Raw genomic sequence first — 13,705 nt, 5'->3', positions numbered from 1 at the left:
GATTAATAATATATTAGACAGTATTGTGCCCGAGCCATTTTCATTTCATCACAGAAAATTTTGTTTTATATAATAACAGCATAATTAGTTGTGTAGTTCTGAAAATACAATCTATCTGTGATAAATGTGAAGAGGTAATTTATAATTTAATGGTTTCACATTCGCTTATCCTGCTGAGGTTAATAAAAATGATTAACCTGGGTTCTTACATTATTATTTTGCTATTTCCTTCCAATATATCTATATTTTTTTAAGGTAATAATCAATGAAATATTTGAATAGAAAATTAAATTTTAAGAAGTAAATCCTGGAAAGTATTTATGTTAGAAGATGTCCTGCATGATTTTGTTAAGCAGTAATTGAATTGCTATTATTTTACATATAAAAAAAAAAACTATTTTTGAAAAACTTAATGACACTTTTTAAATTATAGTTTGAGTAATAATACTTAATAAAAAAATTTAGGTACGTATAGTTAGAGGCAACTCCATGGGAAGGTTTCAGGCCCTCAAAAATTTCAGGTGCCTTATATTTCTATTAACTATATTGTATTTTAAAAGTTTGTCATTTGTGAAACTGTTGTGTCTATTTAACTAAGGTTTACCTTTCAATTACAGAGACATACAATCTTTTTTATTTTATTTGATTATGGTGAGTATCAGTCCACTTCTTTTGATCATAAATACAATAATATTTTTTCAAAGGCCCTTAAAAAGTTAGTTTTATGAATAAAATATATTCAATCAAATTAGTAATTTCAATCGTTATTTTCGGCTTATGGATGTTTAAAAAATGCGTAACTTTCAAGTAATTTAGATCTTATTCCAAGGGAAAAAATCATAAAATTTACATCTATCAATTTGTGATAAAATAAATATGTTTACTTAGGATTAGCACAGGATGAATATGATATATTAGTTATTATTTTAATGTTGGAACATATCAAACATAATACACACAAACAATTGGATAAATGAAGCGGCACATTTTTAATTAGAAGTGTTTTTCATATACTTAGATCGATCTTCATCAATTAAAAACAGAAATACTTCCATGTTCTCTAAGAATTAGTACAAATGAAGGGATCCGAGGTACTTTATCCTCAACAGGAGAGCCTTGAATTTCAATTTCTACGGGAATGATGGCAGATTGAAACTTTATCCGAAGAAGAAAACCAAACCAAGCTAAGCCTCAAAAGAGAAGAGTCGACTCCTTCCTTGGGTGGGGAATCTTGTTCATTATGTCTAATAATATTGTAATTAATAACGGAGGATTAAGTGATTAGCACTCCTTCCATTGGAATCACGGTCGTGTTTGTTTATTTTTCTTTTCTCTTATTATATATTATATTGGTGATAGATATTATATCAGTTTAAAAGAATCTTGTCATTTTTTCCATTTAGACACTTTTCCTTTTTTTATTATTTTGCCATTTTTCCGCTACCATATTTTCCTTTGCATTTATTTCGTTGCCATTTTTTCCTAAAATCCTGTTACCCACCTGTTACAGCCAGGAAAGATGCGTAAGGAGTGATTTTATGGGGAGCCGCTGTTGACATTTATAGCCCGACATTGTTGTCACTTTTACCTGAACACGACTTACAATGCTGCATATATTTGTTGTTTTTGTTTTTAAACCGTCTTCAAATGGTTGAACATTTGCAAAAATTGGTTGAAATTGAAATCGGTGAAATTTTGAAGCAGTAGTTCTTCTGTCCGAAGAGTCATTTCCCGTTTGGCAACTCACCCATTCTCTAACGGTGGGGAATTCTCCATAGGCGAAGAACCACTATACTAGTAAATCATGTATAAAATGAGACCCTTATCATACCCGTTCAACATGTATCAAATCAATATTTATTAGATTCACGTATTATAAATCAACCAATTGCTCTACTAATAGCTACCTTCTACTCTAAAACCATCTTTTTTGGGCCGGAAGGAATAACGCAATACTGTAAAGGTTGTTGAAAATTATTTAAAACTACCACAAGTGTAAGACACTGCAGTTTTCTTTATTTCAGAATCTGATTGTTCCTTAACAATGTATTTCATAGATTATTTTCCAAATAAATCTTTTGGGTTTCACTAATATATTATTTACAATTAGAAATGTTCCCAAATTAGAGCTAGCTTCGTTTGATTATATATATCCAGCAACGTCCGAGAAGACAGTATAAACCAGAAATTCTGAAAAAGCTGTCTATGGGCCTTGTACAGCACTCATATTGACCCCAACATCATTTAATAATATTGATAATTTGAAAATAAATGCATTTTATGTTGCAAGAATAAGCCTAAATTGTGTTTTTAATGGCAAGCCCCTGATATGTACTACCCGATAATATATAGAGTATTGTAAATTAAATACCTCCAATTGTCTCTATCTGTGTTACATAATCATTAATATCCTCTTTTCTTCATCACACGACTTTACATCAACCATAATTACCTCCACACTAATTTAGTCGCTTATAAAATTGATCCAACGGCTGACTTCTATGTTCTCTGGTTTTATCCTACTTTTATATTTATAAATGATCCGAGACTGTTTTCTCTATGATGAATATGGTAAAACATAAATATTGTATTGAACTTACTACGAGCACTTAGATCAGATAATTTCAAATTTGTACCAGTCCAGATGCGAACTTTAAAAAAGTAGCACAGAATTAACAAAAAAATAAAACTCATTAAAGTTGTAATATATTTAAAGCAAAATATTCTACCTCTTATCAAGTTTAGATTATTTACAGTCCAATTAAAATATAAGCCAATGTTTCATCTGATGATCTCTTCTTTTAATTATGAGTAACACAAAAAAACTACTGAGAACCTCTGCTATAGACAGTGATTTTATTGGGGGAGTCAGCGACGCCAGAACCATAGTGGACAAGGGATCTGTGCCCCCACTTTTGGGGATTTTTTATACTTATCACAATATAAAAAAATCTTCTTGTATAAAAAATTATAAATGCAATAATTTTTGATAAAAAGTCAATTGCTTTTTTAATTGCTATTCTATCAAAAAACAGCCAAAATTGTCCAAAAATCCCAACGATCCCCCTTTTAAAAAAAATACCTGCAGGTGCCCCTGATGATGTTACTATTATACCATTTGTCACCCACTAGAAAATAAGTTCTGTTGTTTGTAGGGACAGTTTTAAATAACCCTAATATTTTTTCCTTGAAGAAAATATACGAGGTTATTGATGAATAAAAGATTAAAACTTTCATTTCATTAATACTCCTCTTACATTATCTTATAAAATTTTAAGAGTAAATAAAGAATTTAAAAACAAAAAACATCTACTTACTGCAGAGCTTAATTAAGTAGATCACAAGCACTTATTGATATAACAGTATAAAAATATTCTTTTTAACAAATATACTCCTATAATTAATTTATTTTGAAATAGATATATATATGAGTACTGAGAAGGCTACAAGGCCCCTGAGTATAACATCAACATCAAGAGGTTCATTACAGCCTCATAGAATAAAACAATAATTTCTTACTGAGTCCTTGTACCCTATAGGTATAACTAAAAAGCAGACTCATATACAGTAGATTCTCAAACAGTGAGGGGTTTCCATATAAAAACCTAAAACCAATCGCTTGATTTAAAGAAAAATAAGAGCCTGGCATCCTCAGCATGTCGAAGATTAAAAAACAGTCTTGGATCGTTTTAAATTTATTGGAAGAATTTAATGTCTTTCTAAAAGAAAAGTTATCCCCTATCTTTAGTGTAAACTGATTTAAATATGTATATTAAAATAAATAATTATAATATTTTCCCTGCACTAATGCCGTTTGAAATGTAGAAAGTTCACCTCCCTATATCTGTAATTCATTTTCTTCTCCAAAGAGGCAGCGTAGATCAACTATTTTCTTAATTCAGTAATAACATATGTCTCGCTTCGCCTTCTACGTGCCGTGCCCTCTTACACAAATCCCATCTCTAGTTATGGTTTTACTTGTGGGACATGAATGGCCTACAAGTACCGGGTGGTCCAATCAAATGTAAACACTTACATTTAAAAAATTAATTAATTGAAAGCTATTGATAGTTAAAAGGTGGTGAGGGGAGATCTTCCTTTCGATAATTATATGATTAAGTGGTAGCTGGTGGGCTGAAAGGATTATAGAAATACAAGGTTAGACCATCATGTAATCGGGCTTGCTAGAATTTTCAATCTGATGTATAGTACCAACTGCTAGGCAAGACAGGCAGATTTTGACAAAACACGCAGCCACTCATATTCTATGACATCAACATTAAAAAGCGTGGTAAAAGTAAAACAGCAGTCGTACACAAAATATCGCATAACCTTGTACTTCTATCAACTTTGATGGGCTGTAGAGGCTGTAGCCTCCCAGAAATAAATAAAAATTGCGTCAACCTTTTTTTTTTAATTTATGCTTTTTATAAAATATTCATAAAAAATTGAATTATGTTTTCTAAAATAGGTCATTCCGTCAAATACAGCCTTTTCCAGAAAAAAATTATCTAACATTTTTTTTAAAAAAAAGCCTCCCCTCTCCCCAAATAAGAATAAAATCCTTCGAACGCCCCTGTAATTAAAAAAAAAAAATGAGATAACTTTGACTACATCCAAAATCTAGATAAGATAACCTTACTAACAAAAATAATTATATATATTGAGTCGTAAAAAAAATCAAATCGTCAGTTGAGTAAAGCAACTCATCCATTTATAATGAAATTGTTAATTTCATTCCTACTTGCTACGGCAAGTTTGGGAACAATTACTTCGACAAAGTTTACTGTAAGTCTCTCAAATATATTCATATTTTAGTTCAGAGTATCTCTAATTATTTTTTCTTCATAGAAAACCGATAATATCTATGGCTTCACAGCATTAGACATCGACGGGAACGAAGTTTCCATGGAAAAGTACAGGGGTCATGTCTGCATCATTCTCAATGTTGCCTCCGAATGAGGCAAGGCTAAAGTAAATTACACTCAGTTGGTAGAGTTATTCAAAAATACTCTGAAACTGAGGGTTTACGCATTTTAGCCTTTCCTTGCAATCAATTCGGTAATCAAGAACCCGGAACGAATGCAGAAATCAAGGAATATGCTGCTAAATATGGTGTCCAGTTTGACTTGTTTTCAAAAATTAATGTGAATGGGCCAGACGCACATCCATTGTTTAAGTATTTGAAGGATAAACAAGGCGGTACATTCGGAGAGTAAGGCCTTGGCACAGTTTGCAATTTATATAATATATTTTATTTTTCTTACTTATTTCTTATAGTTTCATCAAGTGGAGTTTCACCAAGTTTGTAATCGATAAAGACGGTGTTCCCGTTGCCCGATTTTCTACTGCTCAAGACCCCATACCGGTAAAAAAGTTATAAATGCATTCATCCGATCAGAATCTAAATTTTCATTGTTTCTTACAGATTGTTGAAGAAGAAATCAAGAAGTACTTTTAAATTGGATAATGTCTGACGATTATGAAAGAAAAATGGACGAGTTTGATCTTATGATGAATGTCACCTCTACTTTGTTTCAAAGTGGTGCCAATCTGATGTTTATTCACTTATGATTTTTCATTCTGTATCGACTCAGTGTTGTGTTTTTAATAAGTATTCCTAGGTTTCTTCACAAGTGAAGATTTAGTTCATTGTATAAAATACAGTTTTCTTTGAATTAAATCAAATGATAAATTACAAATGATTTTATTTATCATTATAAATACAAGATATGCTATGACTATAGTTGATAATATTGTAGAGAAAAACGCGTGCAAGGAGGAGGGGGAAAAAGACATATAGTATCATTGTTTAAAATACTGATGTGATTATCATCTGCCTGCTTTATTATGATTTTTGAGGGTATAACGAATGTATTTATTAGCAAAATGTTTAATGAAGATATACTACGTATAATTGACTACAACGTTTTTTATCTGTTACAGTAGATTTGAAAAAGTCACACTCCATGAAATTGTAATTCATTATGAACCTTATTCTCAGAATAATAGCTAATGAAACGACAAAGTAGAGTATTTGAAATATATTTGAAGCTCAAAGTTTAAAAAAGAAGGCTTTAATTAAATATAATCTACATACTAAAAAATAAACCATTAAACATTTAAGTTAAATATACAAAATTAAACAATTAAAATCATACAACTATTAATAATAATAAATTATAAATACAGATTATTGAAATAATAGATTGATCCAGATAATTTTTTCTTGTTCTAACATCGGAATTCAGTTAAATATGTCATAACTTTAGGTTGCAATACACAAGCGAGACGTGGAGTTTAATCAAAATAATCATAGCCTATGACTTATTCATTATAATGGTCTCAAGGAGAATGTCGTTTATCATCCTTTTTCTGCCTAAAAATGGAAATATGTTGAGTTCAGAAGAGGATACATAATCAATAAAAACACTTTTATAATCATAAAATACTTATTTTACATCAGTTTTATTCATCGTACTTCAATTTGGCGATTGTCTGAATGATAAAAAATGTCTATGAACAATAAAAGTCTCAAATTACTATAATCTCAAACATTTCTTAAACTTGAAGACCCAGAAAATACTTAGATCAGTTTTGGATTTGGGGCTCAAAGATAAATTTTATTCTTGGCATTTTTTTATTGATTGAAATTAAATTTTGACCTTCTAATTGTTCCCTTGTGTAATCAAACTTACACCCCCTTTTGACACTCTTGCAAAATATAATTTACTATGTCAAAATACTGATTTTGGTCAATATAAAGCAATTTTTTCAAATGTTTGACCTTTTGATTTATTTATCGTCATTACCCCTGTTAACTCGCAATGTTCCTTCTTCAACCTCTATGAAGATACATACTAAGACTAACTCGCTAATCATCGCCTTCCTTCATTACCTTAATTCTCATTTTTAATTCGTATATAATATACGTAATAGCTGTATCACTCTCCGAATTAAACAATTACTCTACGCAAGTGATTTTAATCAACAACATTTTTATTTCAGTTCAAAAATGTTGTCTTGGTTGAAGATATATTAATTGTAGCATTTGACTTTATATAGATTTTCTGATGCTATTGAAATAAAAATGGAGTATTATTGTGCAAACACAATAAGGTTATGCCATTTGATTTTTAACCATAAAAAGTACAAATCCTCCTACATGAGGTTAAGTGATTGACCCTTTTATGGTTAAAAATCAAATGGCAAAATTGACTTTGAACAATATTATCCTATTTTTATTTTATCAGTATCAGGGAATCTATGGGAAGTCAAGTGCTACAATTAATATTTCTTCCACCAAGACAACATTTTTTAAGTGAAATAGAAATGATTTTGATTAAAAAACTTGCGTTGAGTTTATTTTCAGTCTGAAATTGCTAAAAACATTACCTTTAACATTTTCCACAAGACGATTACAAAAAATTACCAAAAGTAAAGTTTAGAACGAACATTTTATCCGTTAAAGTTAGAGTTATTTTTGGCGAAGGATATACAATATATATGGCGTAATTTTTAGTAGAAAATTAAGAAAGAAAAAGAGGATCGAAGGGTGAAATGATAATTACTTGATTAAAAATATATTAGACAGTATTGTGCCCGAGCCATTTTCATTTCATCACAGAAAATTTTGTTTTATATAATAACAGCATAATTAGTTGTGTAGTTCTGAAAATACAATCTATCTGTGATAAATGTGAAGAGGTAATTTATAATTACCTCTTCATATTCACACTAAGATGTCGCTAGTTTAATGGTTTCACATTCGCTTATCCTGCTGAGGTTAATAAAAATTATTAACCTGGGTTCTTACATTATTATTTTGCTATTTCCTTCCAATATATCTATATTTTTTAAGGTAATAATCAATGAAATATTTGAATAGAAAATTAAATTTTAAGAAGTAAATCCTGGAAAGTATTTATGTTAGAAGATGTCCCGCATGATTTTGTTAAGCAGTAATTGAATTGCTATTATTTTACATATAAAAAAAAAACTATTTTTGAAAAACTTAATGACACTTTTTAAATTATAGTTTGAGTAATAATACTTAATAAAAAAATTTAGGTACGTATAGTTAGAGGCAACTCCATGGGAAGGTTTCAGGCCCTCAAAAATTTCAGGTGCCTTATATTTCTATTAACTATATTGTATTTAAAAAGTTTGTCATTTGTGAAACTGTTGTGTCTATTTAACTAAGGGTTACCTTTCAATTACAGAGAAATACAATCTTTTTATTTTATTTGATTATGGTGAGTATCAGTCCACTTCTTTTGATCATAAATACAATAATATTTTTTCAAAGGCCCTTAAAAAGTTAGTTTTATGAATAAAATATATTTAATCAAATTAGTAATTTCAATCGTTATTTTCGGCTTATGGATGTTTAAAAATGCGTAACTTTCAAGTAATTTAGATCTTATTCCAAGGGAAAAAAATCATAAAATTTACATCTATCAATTTGTGATAAAATAAATATGTTTACTTAGGATTAGCACAGGATGAATATGATATATTAGTTATTATTTTAATGTTGAAACATAGCAAACATAATACACACAAAGAATTGATAAATGAAGCGGCACATTTTTAATTAGAAGTGTTTTTCATATACTTAGATCGATCTTCATCAATTAAAAACAGAAATACTTCCATGTTCTCTAAGAATTAGTACAAATGAAGGGATCCGAGGTACTTTATCCTCAACAGGAGAGCCTTGAATATCAATTTCTACGGGAATGATGGCAGATTGAAACTTTATCCGAAGAAGAAAACCAAACCAAGCTAAGCATCAAAAGAGAAGAGTCGACTCCTTCCTTGGGTGGGGAATCTTCTTCATCATGTCTAATAATATTGTAATTAATAACGGAGAATTAAGTGATTAACACTCCTTCCATTGCAACCATTTGTTTATTTTTCTTTTTCTTTTATTATATATTATATTGGTGATAGATATTAAATAAGTTTAAAAGAATCTTGTCATTTTTTCCATTTAGGCACTTTTCCTTTTTTTATTATTTTCCCATTTTTTCCGCTACCATATTTTCCTTTGCATTTATTTCGTTGCCATTTTTTCCTAAAATCCTGTTACCCACCTGTTACAGCCAGGAGAGATGCGTCAGGAGTGATTTTATGGGGAGCCGCTGTTGACATTTATAGCCCGAAATTGTTGTCACTTTTACCTGAACACGACTTACAATGCTGCATATATTTGTTGTTTTTGTTTTTAAACCGTCTTCAAATGGTTGAACATTTGCAAAAATTGGTTGAAATTGAAATCGGTGAAATTTTGAAGCAGTAGTTATTCTGTCCGAAGAGTCATTTCCCATTTGGCAACTCACCCATTCTCTAACGGTGGGGAATTCTCCATAGGCTAAGAACCACTATACTAGTAAATCATGTATAAAATGAGACCCTTATCATACCCGTTCAACATGTATCAAATCAATATTTATTAGATTCACGTATTATAAATCAACCAATTGCTCTACTAATATCTACCTTCTACTCTAAAACCATCTTTTTTTGGGCCGGAAGGAATAACGCAATACTGTAAAGGTTGTTGAAAATTATTTAAAACTACCACAAGTGTAAGACACTGCAGTTTTCTGTATTTCAGAATCTGATTGTTCCTTAACAATGTATTTCATAGATTATTTTCCAAATAAATCTTTTGGGTTTCACTAATATATTATTTACAATTAGAAATGTTCCTGAATTAGAGCTAGCTTCGTTTGATTATATATATCCAGCAACGTCCGAGAAGACAGTATAAACCAGAAATTCTGAAAAAGCTGTCTATGGGCCTTGTACAGCACTCATATTGACCCCAACATCATTTAATAATATTGATAATTTGAAAATAAATGCATTTTATGTTGCAAGAATAAGCCTAAATTGTGTTTTAATGGCAAGCACCTGATATGTACTACCCGATAATATATAGAGTATTGTAAATCAAATACCTCCAATTGTCTCTATCTGTGTTACGTAATCATTAATATCCTCTTTTCTTCATCACACGACTTTACATCAACCATAATTACCTCCACACTAATTTAGTCGCTTATAAAATTGATCCAACGGCTGACTTCTATGTTCTCTGGTTTTATCCTACTTTTATATTTATAAATGATCCGAGACTGTTTTTCTATGATGAATATGGTAAAACATAAATATTGTATTGAACTTACTAATGAGCACTTAGATCAGATAATTTCAAATTTGTACCAGTCCAGATGCGAACTTTAAAAAAGTAGCACAGAATTAACAAAAAATAAAACTCATTAAAGTTGTAATATATTTAAAGCAAAATATTCTACCTCTTATCAAGTTTAGATTATTTACAGTCCAATTAAAATATAAGCCAATGTTTCATCTGATGATCTCTTCTTTTAATTATGAGTAACACAAAAAAACTACTGAGAACCTCTGCTATAGACAGTGATTTTATTGGGGAGTCAGCGACGCCAGAACCATAGTGGACAAGGGATCTGTGCCCCCACTTTTGGGGATTTTTATACTTATCACAATATAAAAAAATCTTCTTGTATAAAAAAAATTATAAATGCAATAATTTTTGATAAAAAGTCAATTGCTTTTTTAATTGCTATTCTATCAAATTCTTCTGAAACAGCCAAAATTGTCCAAAAATCCCAACGATCCCCCTTTTAAAAAAATACCTGCAGGTGCCCCTGATGATGTTACTATTATACATTTTGTCACCCACTAGAAAATAAGTTCTGTTGTTTGTAGGACAGTTTTAAATAACCTAATATTTTTTCCTTGAAGAAAATATACGAGGTTATTGATGAATAAAAGATTAAAACTTTCATTTCATTAATACTCCTCTTACATTATCTTATAAAAATTTTAAGAGTAAATAAAGAATTTAAAAACAAAAACATCTACTTACTGCAGAGCTTAATTAAGTAGATCACAAGCACTTATTGATATAACAGTATAAAAATATTCTTTTTAACAAATATACTCCTATAATTAATTTATTTTGAAATAGATATATATATGAGTACTGAGAAGGCTACAAGGCCCCTGAGTATAACATCAACATCAAGAGGTTCATTACAGCCTCATAGAATAAAACAATAATTTCTTACTGAGTCCTTGTACCCTATAGGTATAACTAAAAAGCAGACTCATATACAGTAGATTCTCAAACAGTGAGGGGTTTCCATATAAAAACCTAAAACCAATCGCTTGATTTAAAGAAAAATAAGAGCCTGGCATCCTCAGCATGTCGAAGATTAAAAACAGTCTTGGATCGTTTTAAATTTATTGGAAGAATTTAATGTCTTTCTAAAAAGAAAAGTTATCCCCTATCTTTAGTGTAAACTGATTTAAATATGTATATTAAAATAAATAATTATAATATTTTCCCTGCACTAATGCCGTTTGAAATGTAGAAAGTTCACCTCCTATATCTGTAATTCATTTTCTTCTCCAAGAGGCAGCGTAGATCAACTATTTTCTTAATTCAGTAATAACATATGTCTCGCTTCGCCTTCTACGTGCCGTGCCCTCTTACACAAATCCCATCTCTAGTTATGGTTTTACTTGTGGGACATGAATGGCCTACAAGTACCGGGTAAAGCTATTGATAGTTAAAAGGTGGTGAGGGGAGATCTTCCTTTCGATAATTATATGATTAAGTGGTAGCTGGTGGGCTGAAAGGATTATAGAAATACAAGGTTAGACCATCATGTAATCGGGCTTGCTAGAATTTTCAATCTGATGTATAGTACCAACTGCTAGGCAAGACAGGCAGATTTTGACAAAACACGCAGCCACTCATATTCTATGACATCAACATTAAAAAGCGTGGTAAAAGTAAAACAGCAGTCGTACACAAAATATCGCATAACCTTGTACTTCTATCAACTTTGATGGGCTGTAGAGGCTGTAGCCTCCCAGAAATAAATAAAAATTGCGTCAACCTTCTTTTTTTTTTAAATTTATTTATGCTTTTTATAAAATATTAATAAAAAAAATGGAATTATGTTTTCTAAAATAGGTCATTCCGTCAAATACAGCCTTTTCCAGAAAAAAATTATCTAACATTTTTTTTAAAAAAGCCTCCCCTCTCCCCAAATAAGAATAAAATCCTTCGAATGCCCCTGCAATTAAAAAAAAAATGAGATAACTTTGACTACATCCAAAATCTAGATAAGATAACCTTACTAACAAAAATAATTATATATATTGAGTCGTAAAAAAAATCAAATCGTCAGTTGAGTAAAGCAACTCATCCATTTATAATGAAATTGTTAATTTCATTCCTACTTGCTACGGCAAGTTTGGGATCAATTACTTCGACAAAGTTTACTGTAAGTCTCTCAAATATATTCATATTTTAGTTCAGAGTATCTCTAATTATTTTTCTTCATAGAAAACCGATAATATCTATGGCTTCACAGCATTAGACATCGACGGGAACGAAGTTTCCATGGAAAAGTACAGGGGTCATGTCTGCATCATTCTCAATGTTGCCTCCGAATGAGGCAAGGCTAAAGTAAATTACACTCAGTTGGTAGAGTTATTCAAAAATACTCTGAAACTGAGGGTTTACGCATTTTAGCCTTTCCTTGCAATCAATTCGGTAATCAAGAACCCGGAACGAATGCAGAAATCAAGGAATATGCTGCTAAATACGGTGTCCAGTTTGACTTGTTTTCAAAAATTAATGTGAATGGGCCAGACGCACATCCATTGTTTAAGTATTTGAAGGATAAACAAGGCGGTACATTCGGAGAGTAAGGCCTTGGCACAGTTTGCAATTTATATAATATATTATATTTTTCTTACTTATTTCTTATAGTTTCATCAAGTGGAGTTTCACCAAGTTTGTAATCGATAAAGACGGTGTTCCCGTTGCCCGATTTTCTACTGCTCAAGACCCCATACCGGTAAAAAGTTATAAATGCATTCATCCGATCAGAATCTAAATTTTCATTGTTTCTTACAGATTGTTGAAGAAGAAATCAAGAAGTACTTTTAAATTGGATAATGTCTGACGATTATGAAAGAAAAATGGACGAGTTTGATCTTATGATGAATGTCACCTCTACTTTGTTTCAAAGTGGTGCCAATCTGATGTTTATTCACTTATGATTTTTTCATTCTGTATCGACTCAGTGTTGTGTTTTTAATAAGTATTCCTAGGTTTCTTCACAAGTGAAGATTTAGTTCATTGTATAAAATACAGTTTTCTTTGAATTAAATCAAATGATAAATTACAAATGATTTTATTTATCATTATAAATACAAGATATGCTATGACTATAGTTGATAATATTGTAGAGAAAAACGCGTGCAAGGAGGAGGGGGAAAAAAGACATATAGTATCATTGTTTAAAATACTGATGTGATTATCATCTGCCTGCTTTATTATGATTTTTGAGGGTATAACGAATGTATTTATTAGCAAAATGTTTAATGAAGATATACTACGTATAATTGACTACGACGTTTTTTATCTGTTACAGTAGATTTGAAAAAGTCACACTCCATGAAATTGTAATTCATTATGAACCTTATTCTCAGAATAATAGCTAATGAAACGACAAAGTAGAGTATTTGAAATATATTTGAAGCTCAAAGTTTAAAAAAGAAGGCTTTAATTAAATATAATCTACATACTAAAAAATAAACCATTAAACATTTAAGTTAAATATACAAAATTAAA

At 30.3% G+C, this 13,705-nt stretch overlaps 2 pseudogenes; both read left to right on the top strand.

The window, feature by feature from the left end:
* Positions 1-4,661: 4,661 nt before the first annotated feature.
* LOC121131848 (phospholipid hydroperoxide glutathione peroxidase-like) lies at positions 4,662-5,702 on the top strand (annotated as a pseudogene).
* A 6,484-nt stretch (positions 5,703-12,186) lies between these two features.
* On the top strand, positions 12,187-13,260 carry LOC121131847 (phospholipid hydroperoxide glutathione peroxidase-like; annotated as a pseudogene).
* The last annotated feature ends 445 nt before the right edge of the window (positions 13,261-13,705 follow it).

This window comes from Lepeophtheirus salmonis, chromosome 1, assembly GCF_016086655.4.
Source record: "Lepeophtheirus salmonis chromosome 1, UVic_Lsal_1.4, whole genome shotgun sequence".
Classification (NCBI taxonomy): domain Eukaryota; kingdom Metazoa; phylum Arthropoda; class Copepoda; order Siphonostomatoida; family Caligidae; genus Lepeophtheirus; species Lepeophtheirus salmonis.
The sequence above is the reverse complement of the archived record's forward strand: the minus strand, read 5'-3'. Positions and strand labels throughout refer to the sequence as shown.